Genomic DNA, 19,166 nt, shown 5'->3' on the forward strand with positions numbered 1-19,166 from the left:
TCTATAGTGAAATTCATTAACACCACCTCACACTGATCTACAGTGAAATTCATTTGCCAATTGCACGCCCATTCTTAAATTTATTAATGTCTTCTTGCATTTTGTCTTCCTCAGTATTAACTCTACCTCCCAATTTGGTGTTATCGACAAACTTTGAAATTGTTCTTCTGATTCACATGTCCAAATCGTTTATGTAAATGGTGAACAATAGTGATCCCAGCGCCGATCCCTGTGGAACACCACTTCCCACCTTTTGCCAGTCTGAGTAGCTACTCTTAACCCCTACTCTCTGTTTTCTGTTTTGTGACCAGCTTGCTATCCATAACAGTATGTAAGATTGACAAGATGACCAAGGTCAGGCCGTGTGGAACATAAGAACATAAGAACATAAGAAGTAGGAGCAGGAGTAGGCCATACAGCCCCTCAGGCCTGCTCCACCATTCAATAGGATCATGGCTGATCCGAATCTAGACTCACGTCCACTTCCCTGCCCTCTCCCCATAATCCCTAATTCCCTTATCTGCTAGGAAACTGTCTATCTCCATTTTAAATTTATTTAATGTTGCAGCTTCCACAGCTCACTGGCGTAGCAAATTCCATAGATTTACTACCCTCTGAGTGAAGAAGTTTCTCCTCATCTCAGTTTTGAAAGGGCAGCCCCTTATTCTAAGATTATGCCCCCTAGTTCTAATCTCACCCATCAGTGGAAACATCCTCACCACATCCACCCGATCAAGCCCCCTCACAATCTTATATGTTTCGATAAGATCGCCTCTCATTCTTCTGAACTCCAATGAGTAGAGTCCCAACCTACTCAACCTTTCCTCATACGTCAACCCCCTCATCTCTGGAATCAACCGAGTGAACCTTCTCTGAACCGCCTCGAGTGCAAGTATATCTTTTCTTAAATATGGAAACCAAAACTGCACACAGTATTCCAGGTGTGGCCTCACAAATACCCTGTATAACTGCAGCAAGACTTCCCTGTTTTTATACTCCATCCCCCTTGCAATAAAAGCCAAGATTCCATTGGCCTTCCTGATCACCTGCTGCACCTGCATACTAACTTTTTGTGTTTCATGCACCAGGACCCCCAGATCCCTTTGTACTGTAGCACTTTGCAGTTTCTCTCCATTTAGATAATAACTTGCTCTTTGATTTTTTCTGCCAAAGTGCATAACCTCACATTTTCCAACATTATATTGCATCTGCCAAATCTCTGCCCACTCACTTAGCCTGTCTATGTCCTTTTGCAGGTTTTTTATGTCCTCCTCACTCACTGCTTTCCCTCCCATCTTTGTATTGTCGGTAAACTTGGATATGTTGCACTCGGTCCCTTCCTCCAAATCGTTAATATAGATTGTAAAGAGTTGGGGTCCCAGCACTGACCCCTGCGGAACACCACTAGTTACTGATTGCCAGCCCGAGAATGAACCATTTATCCCAACTCTTTGTTTTCTGTTAGATAGCCAATCTTCCACCCATGCCAGCATGGTTAGCACTGTTGCCTCACAGCGCCAGGGACCCGGGTTCGAATCCGGCCTCGGGTGACTGTCTGTGTGGAGTTTGCACATTCTCCCCGTGTTTGCGTGGGTTTTCTCCGGGTGCTCCGGTTTCCTCCCACAGTCCAAAGATGTGCGGGTTAGGTTGATTGGCTATGATAAATTGACCCTTAGTGTTAGGGGGATTAAATACGTGGGGTTACGGGGATCGGGTGGGATATGTGTTGGTGTAGAGGTTATGGGGATCGGGTGGGATATGTGTCGGTGCAGGCTCGATGGGCTGAAATGGCCTCTATCTGCACTGTGGGGTTTCTGTGATTCTGTGATTACCCCCAATCCCATGATTTCTTATCTTGATCAGTAATCTTTTGTGTGGAACCTTGTCAAATGCCTTTTGGAAGTCCAAATACACTACATCCACTGGTTCCCCTTTATCCACTCTGTATGTTACATCCTCAAAGAATTCGAGCAAATTTGTCAAACATGACTTCCCCTTCATAAAACCATGCTGACTCTGTCCTGTTAAATTATGTTTATCCAAATGCTCTGTTACTGTTTCCTTAATAATGGACTCCAACATTTTGCCAACCATGGATGTTAGGCTAACTGGTCTATAGTTTCCAGCTTTTTGTCTACTTCCCTTCTTAAATAAGCTGGCTACAAAACAGAAATCAGAGGGTTGGAGTTAAGGGAAGTTTGTAGCGATCTTTCCATCCATTCTGTTGCCTGGCCCTTGACTCCACACGGCCTGACCGTGGTCATCTTGTAGACCGTACATACTGCAGACACAGTGCACCAGTGGTGGAGGGGGTGGATATTGAGTCCTGTGGCAGGGGCGCTGATGAAGTGGATTTCTCTGTCCGTGAGTTTTGAGGCATCGCTAGTTGCGTTTTTCACCTCTTTCCACCTTTAAATAAAACCTTGCTACGAGTTTATTAAAGCCATTAACAGCCGCTCGGGTGGGACACACCAATAAATGAGGCCTTGTTTCCCTCAGAATGACAGGCCTGAACCCGAGTTAGAAAACATTTAGTAATTAAACCAGACTGGGCGGGGCCTGAGGTGCCAGTTAGTAACAGAAAATTGGTGGCCAGCGTACTTCACACCAGGGCTGAGGACCCAGGGACCTGGGTTTCTGTGTCATTTATGGATTAATTTTGTTTATTGCCGAATCTCAATCAGACTGGCAGGTCATCTTGCTGTCTGACGGAGGCGAGGGTCCCCAATGGAGGGCTCTCTATGCGGGAGTCCTTCCCAGCACCATTGGGGATCTGAGGTGGAGACTGTTGCAGGGAGCTGTCGTGTGCAACAGTTTAAGCTCCTTTCCGGACTCCAAGGTCAGATGTGATGTTTGCGACCTAGACGAGTCCACGGGCCGTGTATATATTCAGTGTGAGAGGTTACAGCCCCTGTATAGTTACCTGAAGGGGCTGCTCCTCAACTCTTGGTTACACTTTAGCCCCACGCTCCTAATCTTTGGCCGCCCGGTGCGGAGTGGGGGTGGGTAAGTGGGAGGATCTTCTCCTGGACCTGCTCTTGGGCCTGGCGAAAACAGCAATTTGTAGGCCCTGGATGGGCGGGGCCCATGGGGGGTCACTCTGGCTGCCTGCCTCTCTCCCATGGTCTTGTCCGTGCCCGGGTGGCCCTGGAGAGGGAGCAGGTGGTGTCCACCGGTTCACTTGATACCTTCCTCGACTGGTGGACACGGAAGGTATCAAGATGCGATAATCGATCCTCACAATCACATTGTGATTTAATTATTCATTGTGTGTGTGTCACAAATACATTTCTTCTATTTTGATACAAAAGTTCTACTAGACATGTTAAACTACTAGTTATTTAATCAGGCCTGCAGCTGCTGAAAGGTTGACTACTGAGGTTTGTGGCCAGAGCTGGCAGACGTGTTGTTCTGAAGTCTGATGTCTCACACCTGAAGAGTCTGTTTATGTCGTGTTGTAATGACCTTTTTCTGTTGCCTGGTGTCAGAAATAGAAATCAAAGGAAGATGATGCCCCACTCTGTTAATCAACTCTTTGACACATTTCCATTTCTTAATTTACAAAGATCACAACTCCATTAGTGAACAATGGATTGCCAGTCTGCCACTTTTTAGTGAGGCTTGAAAGGATTCGCTGTGAAGCTACACCTGCCCATCTGTCTGTGTGTCACTGTGTTTGGATTGTGTTAGACAACAGTCCTAATATCTCGCCTACATCCATTACAATTTTTGAAATGTTAGATTGTACTTGGAAGAAGTTGAGTTTGAATCTGACAATTCTGAAATTGGGAGCTGTTAATAATTTCTGTTTTTTACATAACTATATAGTGATGTGATCGGTCAAAGCAAATTAACAGATGCTGCTATTTACTAAACACAACTGAATAATTCTACAAGGGTGCTATCGCAGTCTTCCTCAGTATTAACTACACCCCCCAATTTAGTGTCATCAGCAAATTTAGAAATTGTACTTCTGATTCCCAAGTCCAAATCATTCATGTAAATGGTGAACAACAGTGGTCCCAGCACCAATCCCCATGGAACGCCACTTCCCACCTTCCGCCCGTCTGAGTAAATACCTTTAACTCATCCCATCACTATAACTGGACTTGTCTCCATTCCCGTGCCGAGGGGATTGCTGTACCAGATGGGAGGGGCAACATTTGGGGACTCTCGATTCTCCACCAATTCCCATTCCCCTTCTTTCTGGTGGATAATGGAGGTGCCACTGTGTGTAATGTGCAAGTCAGTAAGAGTTGTCAGCGAGGATTAATCAGCACTTTCTAATTGGAGATGATAATCAATGGAATCTTTCAGATAATGAATTGTAGATTTTATAGCAAAGATTAATATACGATTGAAGTAAAAGTTCATAATTTTATTGTAAAATATTTCAGGGACACTCATCAGAAATTAAGGGGAAAGATCAGACAGCAGTACTTAAAGGGACACTGCAGCCCCAACAACTCAATCAGCTATATATCCAGAATATTAAAATCCAGCCCAGTTATAGGGGTTATTAACATCAGCAGAAACAAACCCCAACTGTCAGAATCAACATGATTCAGTCCTGGATGTGACTAACAGCAGCAATAACAGCAGAATCAAACCTCTGCAGTCACTTGTGAACTTGCTGGTGTCTCAGCAGGTTGGATGACTGATTGAATCCCTTCTCACACACTGAGCAGGTGAACAGCCACTCCCCGGCATGAACTCGCTGATGTGCCAGCAGGTTCGATGACTGATTGAATCCCTTCTCACACACTGAGCAGGTGAACGGCTTCTCCCCGGTGTGAACTCGCTGGTGTGTCAGCAGGGTGGATGACTGATTGAATCCCTTCTCACACACTGAGCAGGTGAACGGCCTCTCCCTGGTGTGAACTCACTGGTGTGTCAGCAGGTTGGACGACTGAGTGAATCCCTTCCCACACACGGAGCAGGTGAATGGCCTCACCCCAGTGTGAGCTCGCAGGTGTGTCAGCAGGTTGGATGACTGATTGAATCCCTTCCCACACACGTAGCAGGTGAATGGCCTCTCCCCAGTGTGAATGCGCTGGTGTCTGAGAAGGTCAGAGGAATTAGTGAATCCCTTCTCACACACGGAGCAGGTGAATGGTCTCTACCCAGTGTGAATGTGCTGGTGCATCAGCAGGTTGGATGAATTAGTGAATCCCTTCTCACACACGGAGCAGGTGAACGGTCTCTCCCCGGTGTGAACTCGCTGCGTCGATGAGTTCTCAGCTGGGACATGGAGCTGAATCAGTTGAAGCCTCATCCACACACACAACACGTGTACGGTTTCTCCCCGCTGTGAACGGTGTGATGTTTTTTCAGACTGTGTAACTGGTTAAAGCTCTTTCCACAGTCAGTGCACTGGAACACTCTCACTCGGGTGTGTGTGTCTTGGTGCTTTTCCAGTCACACCGATCTTCGAAATCTTTTCCCACAGACAGAACAGGCAAACATTTCTCCTTCCACATTCAAAGGCCGATGATATTCCCTGTAAAAGCAGTTTACAAAAGACATCACTGTAAGTTCAGGATTAAAATTCAGAACAGATAATTCTAGTTTCTATGGAACATTCTCTCCTCTCTTATTACATAGAATTACACAGATTGTACAGCACAGAAACAGGCCAATCGGCCCAACTGGTCCATGTGGTGTTTATGCTCCACACGAGCCTCCTCCCATCTCTCTTCATCTCACCCTATCAGCATCTCCTTCTATTCCTTTCTCCCATGTGTTTATCCAGCTTCCCCTTAAATATATCCATGCTCTTCGCCTCAACTACTCCCTGTGGCAGCAAGTTCCACATTCTCAGCACCCTCTGGGTGAAGGAGTTTAATCTAAATAGGACTTCCCTGGGCAGCCAATCAGCACTGCTGCCTCTTTTGTGCATTTCCTGGTGAGGCGAAACAGTTGATATTTTCTGATCAAAAAGAGCTGAGGTCGGCAACATTAGTCCTGTTTTGCCTCCTTTGGAGACCAGGTGTACGAGTAGAGTGAGTGCAGCCTTCACAGCAACCGCAATAAAATTGTTACAGTTGTGAAGGAACTTTGTGTCAGTGCACTGGACCACGAACAAAATATGTGTGTTGATTATTGTCTTATAACCTGATGTGCCAAATAACTGCCTGAATCCAAGAGGTTAAAGCTTAAAACTAAAGGCTTTTATTAAGTAAGAACATGGCATCGAGTTAACACAGGGCAACCATCATTCATCACTGACCCAGCCCTTATGAGTAAGACTCACACCAATCCGGAAGGATCCAGAGGGGCAGGGCTAGGGAGGAGCATTAGTGGCTACACCTGTAGAACATTCCAGACATTAACAAGTACAACAACAACAGGCAATACAAATGCCAGAACACAGAGTTATTTCATCACATTCACCCCCTGCTATAGATTCAGTCTGTCAGGAGGTCTAATAGTCCTATGGGAATGACGTAACTCTTGCTGAGGCTCCTCCCAGGGTACTAACTCCGGTTCATTCAAATTCCCAGAATCATCAGTGTTTTCCACACTGAGGGTTTGTGTCTCTGAAGGTCCAATACCACGATTGAAAACTCTACTCTCAGAGTCGAACTCTTTTCGAGCTCCAGCAGGTGCAAGATCTTTAATAGAGACTGTATCCTCTCGCCCATCCGGATATTGAATATACGCATACTGGGGACTAGCATGGAGGAGTTGTACTTCCTCCACCAGTGGATCAGTCTTGCGGCCTCTCACATGTCTGTGCAACAGCACAGGGCCCATGGTCGTCAACCATGTGGGTAACAGTACTCCATTGGTAGCTTTTCTTGGAAAGCTAAACATCCTTTCATGAGGGGTGGCATTCGTCGCTGTACACAAAAGAGACCTTATGGAATGCAGCATGTCTGGAAGGACATCCTGCCAGCGAGAGGTCGGCAGGCCTTGCGACTTCAGAGACCGTACGATAGCCTTCCACACTGTCGCATTTTCTTTCTCGACCTGACCATTACCACGAGGGTTATAGCTGGTAGTTCTACTCGTTGCAATCCCTTTCGATAGCAAAAACTGTCGCAATTCTTCGCTCATAAAGGAAGAACTCCTATCACTATGTATATAGTTAGGTGTGCCAAACAAGGAAAACAGTTGGCAGAGGCATTTAATTACAACAGCACTGGTCACATCTGGACAGGGGATAACAAAAGGGAACCGAGAGTACTCGTCTATAATATTAAGAAAATAGACATTACGGTTGCTCGATGGAAGGGGACCTTTAAAATCGAGACTCAAACGCTCAAATGGTCGAGTTGCTTTAATAAGATGAGCTGGCTTGGACGGCTTATAGAAGCGGGGTTTGCATTCAGCACAAACACGACAGGTTCTGGTCATTGTCCGGACCTCCTCAATAGAATAGGGTAGATTGTGGGACTTAATGAAGTGGTTCAATCTGGTAACCCCAGGGTGGCAGAGTGCGTCGTGGAGACTTTGAAGCTTATCTATACCTAGACTAGCACATACACCTCATGACAAAGCATCCGATGGCTCATTGAATACTCCAGGCCTGCACTGAATATCATCGTCATATGTTGACAGTTCTATTCGCCATCTTAAAATCTTATCATTTTTGATCTTGCCTCTCTGCTTAGTATTGAACATAAAGGCTACAGATCGCTGGTCAATAATAAGTGTGAAACGTTGGCCAGCGAGATAATGTCTCCAATACCTGACTGCTTCGATAATCGCCTGTGCCTCCTTTTCCACTGAAGAATGTCGAACTTCTGGTCCTTGCAATGTATGAGAGAAGAAAGCTACTGGTCTACCAGCTTGGTTAAGAGTTGCTGTGTAATGAAATCTGCTTGTCTTGCCTGTATTCGTTTGCACTCATGTATATTACCCTCCCCCACACGGTGTATAGTTTCACTTCCTCTTCCCTGACTTCTCTGACTCATTCCTGTGAGCCAGCCAGTGTGTTGAGATGTTAGCTCTGATCTTAGTGATTAAAAGCCAACTTGTTAAAGTCTATAACTTCTAGTTTTGTGGTTATTGAAGGCACATCAATTTTAATCACTAAATACTAGGATGGATCGACTCCTAAAACCAGAGCATCTGGACTTGGATCCACATTCTGCTGAAGCATCAAATCAATTTGGACACTGGCTCAAATGCTTCGAACTCTTCGCGAGGGCCTCATCCGCTAGCGAGGTAGATAAACTGAGTCTACTGACTACTCACGTTAATCATCGGATTTATTCGTTCATCCGGGACGCCACCTCTTACACGGAGGCCATCACTATCCTGAAGGCCCAATACCAGAGGCCAGTAAACGAAGTGTACGCCAGACATCTGCGGGCAGCACGGTGGCATAGTGGTTAGCACTGTTGCCTCACAGCGCCAGGGACCCGGGTTCGAATCCGGCCTCGGGTGACTGTCTGTGTGGAGTTTGCACGTTCTCCCCGTGTTTGCGTGGGTTTCCTCCGGGTGCTCCGGTTTCCTCCCACAGTCCAAAGATGTGCGGGTTAGGTTGATTGGCTGTGATAAATTGACCCTTAGTGTTAGGGGGATTAAATACGTGGGGTTACGGGGATAGGGTGGGCTATGTGTTGGTATAGGGGTTACGGGGATTGGGTGGGATATGTGTCGGTGCAGGCTTGATGGGCCGAAATGGCCTCTATCTGCACTGTGGGGTTTCTGTGATTTCTGTGATTACACGCAGGCAGCGACCTGAGGAATCAATGGACGATTTCTTACAGGGCCTAAAAGACTTGGTCCGGGACTGTAACTGCAAGGCCGTGACGGCCAACGCGTACTCTGACGAATTGGTCCGCGATTCCTTCGTCACGGGCTTCAAATCAAATTATATCCGGCAGAGACTGCTGGAGAAGGAGGCCCTGGATTTAAAAAAGGCAGTGGCCACTGCGCGATCGCTGGACGTGGCCCAGAAAAATTCTGACTCTTATTCTTCCGGCCATGCGGCCCTCACCGCCTCGTGTGCGCCGAGTGGGCCGCCATCTTGGAATCAGCCATCTTCCCCATCCAGGTCTCAGACCAGCTCTACACCGCCGGAGTCCCCACACAGAAGTTCACCCAGGAGTCCAACTACAGCGGCAATGTCTCGAGGCCCGAAATGCTACTTCTGCAGCCAGGCCAAGCACCCCAGACATCGATGCCCAGCGAAGGACGCTACATGCTTCAAATGTAAGAAAAAGGGGCATTTTAGCAAAGTCTGCAGGGGGAATCCGATTTCCAACTCCGTCACCGCCTCGTGCGTGCCGTGCGGGCCGCCATCTTGGGATCCGCCATCTTTTCCCGACTCAACGGCCGCCCAGGGCCCAACAGTGGCTTCGATCACGGTGGATCAATCCAGGCCACACCCGTTGACAAAATCTATGATGGACATACAGGTAAATGGGAATTTAACGAAATGTTTAATTGACTGTGGGAGTACCGAGAGTTTTATCCACCCTAGCCTGGTACGGCGGCACTCATTAACGGTAACCCCTACATGGAGCAGAAATGCTATGGCTGCTAAGCCCCACACTTTGGACATTTTGGGCTACTGTGTGGTAACACTGACTGTAAAAGGCACGGACTACAAGGATTTTAAACTCCTCGTGATGCCAGAACTCTGTGTTAATGTAATCTTGGGCCTGGACCTCCACGAAAGTGTCACGCTAGCATATGGCGGGTCCCAGCCGCCACTCACAGTCTGTGGCCGATCAACCTTAAAAATCAGCCCGCCCTCTTTATTCGCTAATCTCGCTCCGAACTGTAGGCCCATAGCGACCAAAAGTAGACGGTACAGTCTGGAAGACAGACACTTTATCAAGGCGGAAGTGGACAGACTCCTGCGGGAAGGCATTATTGAATGCAGTACCAGTCCGTGGCGTGCCCAAGTAGTCATAGTTAAAAATAGCGAAAAGAAACGGATGGTAATTGACTACAGCCAGACTGTTAATATTTATACCCAGCTGGACACCTACCCTTTACCCCGCATATCAGAAATGGTCAACCAGATTGCGCAATACCGAGTCTTCTCGACTATCGACCTCAAATCCGCGTATCACCAGCTCCCCATTAGAATGGAGGACCACCCATACACCGCCTTTGAGGCGAACGGACACCTCTACCATTTTCTCAGAGTGCCCTTCGGGGTAACAAATGGGGTCTCGGTCTTCCAACGTGAGATGGACCGCATGGTTGACGAGAATAAACTACAAGCTACCTACCCCTATCTGGACAATGTCACTATCTGCGGGCACAACCAGCAAGACCACGATATAAATCTTGCGAGATTTTTAAAAACTGCCCTAAAGCTGAATCTAACCTACAACGAAGACAAATGTGTCTTCAACACAACCCGTCTCTGTATCCTCGGCTGTGTGGTGGAAGATGGGGTAATTGGACCGGACCCTGACCGATTACGCCCCCTAAAGGAACTGCCCCTGCCACACAATCCCAAAGCTTTAAAAAGGTGCTTGGGATTTTTTTCGTATTATGCCCAATGGGTGCCCAATTACTCTGATAAGGCCCGACCCCTCATTAAATCGACGTCCTTCCCACTATCAGCTGAAGCTCGGGAGGCTTTCACCAGTATCAAACAGGACATTGAAAGGGCTGCACTGTGTGCAGTGGACGAATTCATTCCCTTTCAAGTCGAAAGCGATGCGTCAGACTTTGCCTTAGCTGCGACCCTCAATCAGGCTGGGAGACCTGTGGCCTTCTTCTCCCGAACCCTTCAGGGACCTGAAATCAGGCACTCTTCTGTCGAGAAGGAGGCACAGGCTATAGTGGAGGCAGTGCGGCACTGGAGACACTACCTAGCCGGCAAATGTTTCACCCTGCTCACCGACCAGCGGTCGGTGGCTTTCATGTTTAATAACAAACAAAGGGGGAAAATCAAGAATGACAAAATACTCAGGTGGAGGATCGAACTATCCACATTCGACTATGATATTATGTACAGGCCGGGAGCCCTTAATGAACCCCCAGACGCCCTATCGCGGGGAATGTGTGCCAGCATTCATACGGACAAATTACAGGGTCTCCACAATGACCTCTGTCACCCAGGGGTCACCCGACTATACCATTTTACAAAGTCCCGCAACCTGCCCCACTCCATCGAGGAGGTCAGGGCAATGACCAGAGCCTGCCGCACCTGTGCGGAATGCAAGCCTTGTTTCTACAGGCCTGACCGTGCACACCTTATCAAAGCCACACGGCCATTCGAGCGCCTAAGTCTGGACTTCAAGGGACCCCTTCCCTCTGCCGACCGTAACGTATACTTCCTCAATATCATCGATGAATATTCCCGCTTCCCCTTCGCCATTCCCTGCCCAGACATGACCAGTGCCACGGTCATCAAGTGTCTTGGTAATCTATTCTGCATGTTTGGCATGCCGAACTACATACACAGCGATAGGGGGACGTCATTTATGAGTGACGAACTGCGCCAGTTCTTGCTCTCAAAGGGGATAGCCACTAGCAGAACCACTAGCTACAACCCCCGGGGTAATGGGCAAGTGTAGATGGGGAAGGGAGAATGCTACTGTTTGGAAGGCTGTCACGTTAGCCTTAAAGTCAAAAGGCCTTCCGACCTCCCGCTGGCAGGAAGTCCTCCCAGACGTGCTCCACTCCATAAGGTCTCTGTTATGTACAGCCACTAACACTACCCCTCATGAAAAGATATTAGTTTTCCCCCGGAAATCCACCTTGGGCATATCTCTACCCGCATGGCCAGGAGAATAAGAGTCAGAGTTTTTCTGGGCCACGTCCAGCGATCGCGCAGTGGCCACTGCCTTTTTTAAGTCCAGGACCTCCTCCTCCAGCAGTCTCTGCCGGATATAATTCGATTTGAGGCCCATGATGAAGGAATCGCGGACCAATTCGTCAGAGTACGCGTTGGCCGTCACAGCCTTGCAGTTACAGTCCCGGACCAAGTCCTTTAGGCCCTGTAAGAAATCGTCCATTGATTCCTCAGGTCGCTGCCTGCATGTAGCCAGCAGATGTCTGGCGTACACTTCGTTTACTGGCCTCTGGTATTGGGCCTTCAGGATAGTGATGGCCTCCGTGTAAGAGGTGGCGTCCCGGATGAACGAATAAATCCGATGATTAACGCGAGTAGTCAGTAGACTCAGTTTATCTACCTCGCTAGCGGATGAGGCCCTCACGAAGAGTTTGAAGCATTTAAGCCAGTGTCCAAATTGATTTGATGCTTCAGCAGAATGTGGATCCAAGTCCAGATGCTCTGGTTTTAGGAGTCGATCCATCCTAGTATTCTTTAGTGATTAAAATTGATGTGCCTTCAATAACCACAAAACTAGAAGTTATAGACCTTAACAAGTTGGCTTTTAATCACTAAGATCAGAGCTAACATCTCAACACACTGACTGGCTCGCAGGAATGAGTCATACAGATCCTGGGATCTTTATGTAAGAGAAGTCGGGGCGGAGCCAAGAGCCAAGACCTGGAACATTCCAGGTTAGTCATGAAAGAGGAAGTGAAACTATACACCGTGTGGGGGAGGGTAATATACATGAGTGCAAAACAAATACAGGCAAGCCAAACACATTTCATTACACCATTTCAATGTCCTGACTGTGGGAAGAGCTTTAAAAGCCCCGGGCATCTGAAGGGGCACCAGTGCCTCCACACTGTGGAGAGGCCATTCACCTGCTCCGTGTGTGGGAAGGGATTCTTGCAGTCCTCCACCCTGCTGACACACCAGCTTGTTCACACTGACGAGAGACCCTTTAAATGTTCTGACTTGTGGGAAAAGCTTTAAAAGCCCTGGGAAGCTGAAGAGACACTGGCTCCTACACGCTGGTGAGAGGCCGTTTACCTGCTCCGTGTAGGGGAAGGGATTCACTCAGTCATCCACCCTCCTGTCAGATCAGCTTGTTCACACTGACGAGTGACCCTTTAAATGTTCTGACTTGTGGGAAGAGCTTTAAAAGCTCTAAGAACCTTAAGAGACACCAGCGTGTTCACACTGATCATAGAATCTAACAGCACAGAAGGAGGTGATTCGGCCCATCGTGTCTTTGAAAGAGCTGTCCAATTTAGTCCCAAACCCCAGCTTTATCCCCAGAACTCTGCAAACTAGTCCTCTTCAAGGACTCGTCCAATTACTGTTTGAAAGTTCCTGTGGAACCTGATTCCAGCATCCTTTCAGATGGTGCGTTCCAGATCTGAACAACCCTCTGTGTGAAAACAATTCTCCTCATTTCACCTATAGTTCTTTTAGTAACTATTTTAAATCTGTGACCTTTGGTTACCGACCCACTTGCCAGAGTGAACAGTTTCTCTCTACTTGCTCGATCAAATCCCCTCATCATTTTGAACACCTCTATTAGATCTCCTCTTAACCTTCTCTGCTCTAAGGGGAACAATCCCAGCTTCTCCAATCTCTCCACATAACTGAAGCCCCTCATCCCTGGTACCATCCTGGTCAACCTCCTCTGCACCCTCTCCAAGGCCTTGACATCCTTCCTAAAGTGTGGTGCCCAGAACTGTACACAAGACTCCAGCTGAGGCCAAAACCCTGCAGCTGTACAAAACCCGGGTTAGACCACACCTGGAGCACTGTGAGCAGTTCTGGGCATCACACCTTAGGAAGGATATATTGGCCTTGGAGGGAGTGCAGCGTAGGTTTACCAGAATGATACCTGGACTTCAAGGGTTAAGTTACGAGGAGGGATTACGCAAATTAGGGTTGTATTCCCTGGAATTTAGGAAGTTAAGGGGTGATCTGATCGAAGTTTTCAGGATATTAAGGGGAACAGATAGGGTAGATAGAGAGAAACTATTTCCGCTGGTTGGGGATTCTAGGACTGGGGGCAGTGTCTAAAAATTAGAGCCAGACCTTTCAGGAGTGAAATTAGGGAACACTTCTACACACAAAGGGTGGTAGAGGTTTGGAACTCTCTTCCGCAAACAGCAATTGATGCTCGATCAATTGTTAATTTTAAATCTGAGATTGACAGGTTTTTGTTACCCAAAGGTATTAAGGGATATGGGCCAAAGGCGGGTGTATGGAGTTAGGTCGCAGATCAGCCATGATCTCATTGAAAGACAGAACAGGCTCGAAGGGCTGAATGGCCTCCTCCTGTCCTAATACAAAGATGGGTGGGAAAGCAAGTTGTGCAGAGGACTCAAAGAACCTGCAAAGGGATATAGACAGGCTGAGTGAGTGGGCACACATTTGGCAGATGGAGGATAATGTGGGAAAGTGCAAGGTTATACACTTTGGCAGGAAAAATAAAAAAACAAATTATTTAAATGGAGAGATTACAAAATGCTACAGTTCAGAGGGACCTGGGGGTCCTTGTGCATGAAACACAAAAAGTTACCATGCAGGTACAGCAAGTAATCAAAAAGGCAAATGGGATAGAGTCATAGAGTTTTACAGCACAGAAAGAGGCCCTTCGGCCCATCATGTCCGCACCGCCCATCCACCCCTGTCCTGTCTAATCCCATTTTCCAGCATTTGGTCCATAGCCTTGTATGCAATGGCATTTCAAGTGCTCATCCAAATGCTTCTTGAATGTTGTGAGGGTTCCTGCCTCTACCACCCTTTCAGGCAGTGAGTTCCAGATTCCAACCACCCTCTGGGTGAAAAAGTTCCTCCTCAAATCCCCTCTAAATCTCCTGCCCCTTACCCTGAATCTATGCCCCCTTGTTGGGATGTTGGCCTTTATTTCAAGGGGGTTGGAGTATAAAAGTAGGGAAGTCCTGCTACAACTGTACAGGGTATTGGTGAGACCACACCTGGGGTACTGCGTACAGTTTTGGTCTCCTTATTTAAGGAGGGATACACTTGCATTGGAGGCAGTTCAGAGACGATTCACGAGGTTGATTCCAGAGATGAGGGGATTGTCTTATGAGGAAAGGTTGAGCAGGTTGGGCCTATGCTCAGTGGAATTTAGAAGAATGAGAGGTGATCTTATTGAAACATATAAGATACTGAGGGGGGCTCGACAGGGTAGATGCAGAGAGGGTGTTTCCCCTCGTGGGGAAATCTAGAACTCGGGGGCATAGTTTCAGAATAAATGGTCGCCCTTTTAGAACTGAGATGGGGAGGAATTTCTTCTCTCAGAGGGTCGTAAATCTGTGGGATTCTCTGCCCCAGAGAGCCGTGGAGGCTGGGTCATTAAATACATTTAAGGTGGAGAGAGACAGATTTTTGCAAGATACGGGAGTGAAGGGTTATGGGGAGCGGGCAGGGAAGTGGCTTTGAGCCCAAGATCAGCCATGATCTTATTGAATGGCGGAACAGGCTCGAGGGGCTGAATGGCCTCCTCCTGTCCTATGTTCCTAACTAGTGATTTGTAAAGGTTTAGTGTAACTTCCTTGTTTTTGTATTCAATGGCCCTATTTACAAAGCCAAGTATCCCATACGCTTTCTGAACCGCCTCACCAATTTGCCGTGGCACTTTCAAAGACTTGTGAATATGGACCCCCAGGTCCCTCTGCTCTTGCACCCCCTCAAACTAGTCCCATTTAGATTATACGGACTCTCCCTGTTGTTTCTCCCAAAGTGCATCACTTCACACTTATCCTCATTTAATGTCATCTGCCTTGTGTCTGCTCATTTCACAGTCTGTCTCTGTCCTTCTGAAGTCTGCTACTACTACACTCACAAAACTTGGCAACATAGTAAATAGTATCATCCGTAAACTTCGAAATTGTTCACCTATACCCAAGTCCAGGTCAGTTATATATAACAAGAAAAGCAATGGTCCTAATCCCGACCCCTGGGGGAGCCCACTGCATACTTCCCTCCAGTCAGAAAAACATCCCTCAGCACTGCTCACTGCCTCCTCTCCCTTAGCCAATTAGCAGGAGTGGGCCATTCGGCCCCTCGAGCCTGCTCCACCATTCAATAAGATCATGGCTGATCATCGATCTCCATATCCCTTGATTCCCCCCAGAGTCCAAAAATCTATCGATCTCAGCCTTGAAGATACTCAAAGACTCAGCATTCACAGCCCTCTGGGGCAGAGAATTCCAAAGATTCACAACCCTCCGAGTGAAGAAATTCCTCCTCATCTCGGTCTTAAATGGCCAGCCCCTTATCCTGAGACTGTGACCCCTAGTTCTAGACACTCCAGCCAGGGGGAAACAACCTCTCAGCATCTACCCTGTCAATCCCCTTCAGAATCTTGTATGTTTCAATGAGATCACCTCTCATTCTTCTAAACTCCAGAGAGTATCGGCCCATTCTACACAATCTCTCACCATAGGACAGCCCTCTCACCCCAGGAATCAATCTAGTGAACCTTCGTTGCACCGCCTCCAAGGCAAGTATATCCTTCCTTAGATAAGGAGACCAGAACTGTGCCCAGTACTCCAGGTGTGGTCTCACCAAGGCCCTGTACAATTGTAGCAAGACTTCCTCACTCTTATACTCCAACCCCCTTGCAATAAAGGCCAACATGCCATTTGCCTTCCTTATTGCTTGCTGTACCTGCACGCTCGCTTTCTGTGTTTCTTGCACGAGGACACCCAAATCTCTCTGAACACCAACATTTGAAAGTTTCTCACCATTTAAAAAATATTCTGTTTTTCTATTCTTCCTACCAAAGTGAATAACCTCACATTCCCCTACATTACACTCCATCTGCCACCTTACTGCCCACTCACTCAGTCTATCTATATCCCTTTGCAGACTCTGTGTTCTCCTCACAGCTTACTGTCCCACCTAGCTTTGTATCATCAGCAAACTTGGATACATTACACTCGGTCCCTTCATCTAGGTCATTAATATAGATTGTAAATAGCTGAGGCCCCAACACTGATCCTTGCGACTCCCCACTAGATACAGCCTGCCAACCTGAAAAAGGTCCATTTATCCCTACTCTCTGTTTTCTGCCTGTTAACCAATCCTCTGTCCATGCTACTATATTACCCCCAACCCCGTGAGCCCTAATCTTGTGTAATAACGTTTTATGTAGCACCTTATCGAATGCCTTTTGGAAATCCAAATATACTACATCCACTGGTTCCCCTCTATCTACCCTGCCAGTTACATCCTCAAATAACTAATAAATTTGTCAAACACCATTTCCCTTTCATAAAACCATGTTGACTCTGCCTACCCATGTTATGATTTTCTAAGTGCCCTGATACAACTTCCGGAACAATGGATTCCAGCATTTTCCCAACGACTGATGTCAGGCTAACTGGCCTGTCGTTCCCTGTTTTTTCTCTCCCTCCTTTCTTGAATAGCGGTGTTACATTTGCGACCTTCCAATCCGCTGGGACCATTCTAGAATCTCGGGAATTTTGGAAGATCAAAACCAATGCATCCACTGTCTCTTCAGCCACCTCTTTTCGAACCCTAGGATGTAGGCTGTCAGGTCCAGGGGATTTGTCGGCCTTTAGTCCCATTAGTTTCTCTAGTACTTTACATTAAGTTCCTCACCCTCATTAAACCCGTGGTTCCCCACCATCTTTGGTTTGCTTTTGTGTCTTCTACTGTGAAGACAGATACAAAATATTTGTTTAACGTTTCTGCCATTTCCTTATTCCCCATAATAATTTCTCCTGTCTCTACCTCTAAGGGACCAACGTTGTCAGCTGTGGCTCAGTGGGCAGCAAACTCGCCTCTGGGTCAAAGGGTTGTGGGTTCAAGTCCCACTCCAGGGACTCGAGCACATAAAGCTAGGCTGACACTCCAGTGCAGTGCTGAGGGAGTGCTGCACTGTCGGAGGGGCCGTCTTTCTGATGAGACGTTAAACCGAGGCCCCGTCTGCCCTCTCAGGTGGATGTAAAAGATCCCATGGCACTATTTCGAAGAAGAGTAGGGGAGTTATCCCGGAGTCCTGGCCAATATTTATCCCACAACCAACATAACAAAAACAGATTATCTGGTCATTATCACATTGCTGTTTGTGGCAGCTTGCTGTGCGCTGCCGCATTTCCCACATTACAACAGTGACTCCACTTCAAAAAGTACTTCATTGACTGTAAAGTGCTTTGAGATGTCCGCTGGTCGTGAATGGCGCTATATAAATGCAAGTCTTTCTTTACTTATGCTACTCCCTTCCTTTTTGATGCTTTTGATTTAATTTTTAAACATTTAAGAAATTATTGCAGTGACAAAGGCTGTCTCTGAAACTGCAGGAAATTTGTCTTTAAATAAGCTTTTTTTAAATTACTATTAAAAATTTTTTTTTTTGTGAAGCTGCTGTGGCTCTGGTCCTTTGCCAGCTCTGTGCTGCCTGCGGCCCCTCTCCCAGATTCCAACCCCAGCTCTGCGCTGCCTGCGGCCCCTCTCCCAGATTCCAGCCCCAGCTCTGTGCTGCCTGCAGCCCCTCTCCCAGATTCCAGCCCCAGCTCTGTGCTGCCTGCAGCCCCTCTCCCAGATTCCAGCCCCAGCTCTGTGCTGCCTGCGGCCCCTCTCCCAGATTCCAGCCCCGGCTCTGTGCTGCCTGCAGCCCCTCTCCCAGATTCCAGCCCCGGCTCTGTGCTGACTGTTGTAGTGTATGTAACGTTCCACCTTTAAGAGAACTATTTTAAGGGTTGCACTACTTTATCTTGGCTACTGTATACTGTAATACCGGTGGTGACCACACCGGTATATAAGTGCTGTGTAAGGATTTATTGGGCAGATTCGCCCTGACCTTCGAATAGTAAAGTCCTGTTAAAGTTACTCTTGTAGTCTGTGTATTAATTCACCATATACCCACAGATTTTACAGTGGCGACGAGTTCGATCTTACCCTGCGGCAGCGATACATCCGAAGCAGTTAACGAGCGTCGAGAGGAGGCACCCGCCCTCGTCGTTCTGCTGAGAGAAGACTCGAGTCTGCAGAGCAAGGAAGAAGGAAGAATTCAGACACGAAGCCTTCCATCAGCAACAGGCAGTGATCGTCCCTTCTGCCACGGTGGTGAGTGAGCCGATCAGCCACGAGAAGCAAGTCGGCCACGTTGACTGTGAGTAGGGGGAAAATTAAAAAAAAAAAGAACGGAGGAAGGGCGGTGAACTCGACCACGGTCGGGGGGAAAGGAGCCGGACAGAAGTCGGGCCCAGAGGCGCTGAGACTGGGGCAGCGTGGGGCACGGAAGCCGCGGTGCAAGCGGGAACGCAGCCGGTGTGAGAGACCGGGCTACCAGCGGGAACGCAGCCGGTGTGAGAGACCGGGCTACAAGCGGGCTGGGAGACGCAACAGTGTCGTGAGACAGCTCGACCGCGAC

General features: G+C 47.7%; 1 protein-coding gene across 2 annotated transcripts in view; it reads right to left on the reverse strand.

Annotated features, from left to right (window-relative positions):
- Positions 1 to 19,166, reverse strand: part of LOC147090077 (uncharacterized) — a 305,953-nt gene that overhangs the window by 238,718 nt on the left and 48,069 nt on the right. Inside the window, exon 3 of one of the 2 annotated variants that reach the window (XR_015075322.1) lies at positions 4,359 to 5,500. The exons of the other annotated variant lie outside the window; for it this stretch is intronic. The gene's annotated coding sequence lies outside the window, so the exon portion shown is untranslated. Of the gene's footprint in view, positions 1 to 4,358; positions 5,501 to 19,166 lie in introns of those variants that run through there. 2 annotated transcript variants of the gene reach the window in all.

This window comes from Somniosus microcephalus, unplaced genomic scaffold (assembly GCF_052327205.1).
Source record: "Somniosus microcephalus isolate GS21.2 unplaced genomic scaffold, FLI_Smic_1.0 unresolved_chr4, whole genome shotgun sequence".
NCBI classification, from domain to species: domain Eukaryota; kingdom Metazoa; phylum Chordata; class Chondrichthyes; order Squaliformes; family Somniosidae; genus Somniosus; species Somniosus microcephalus.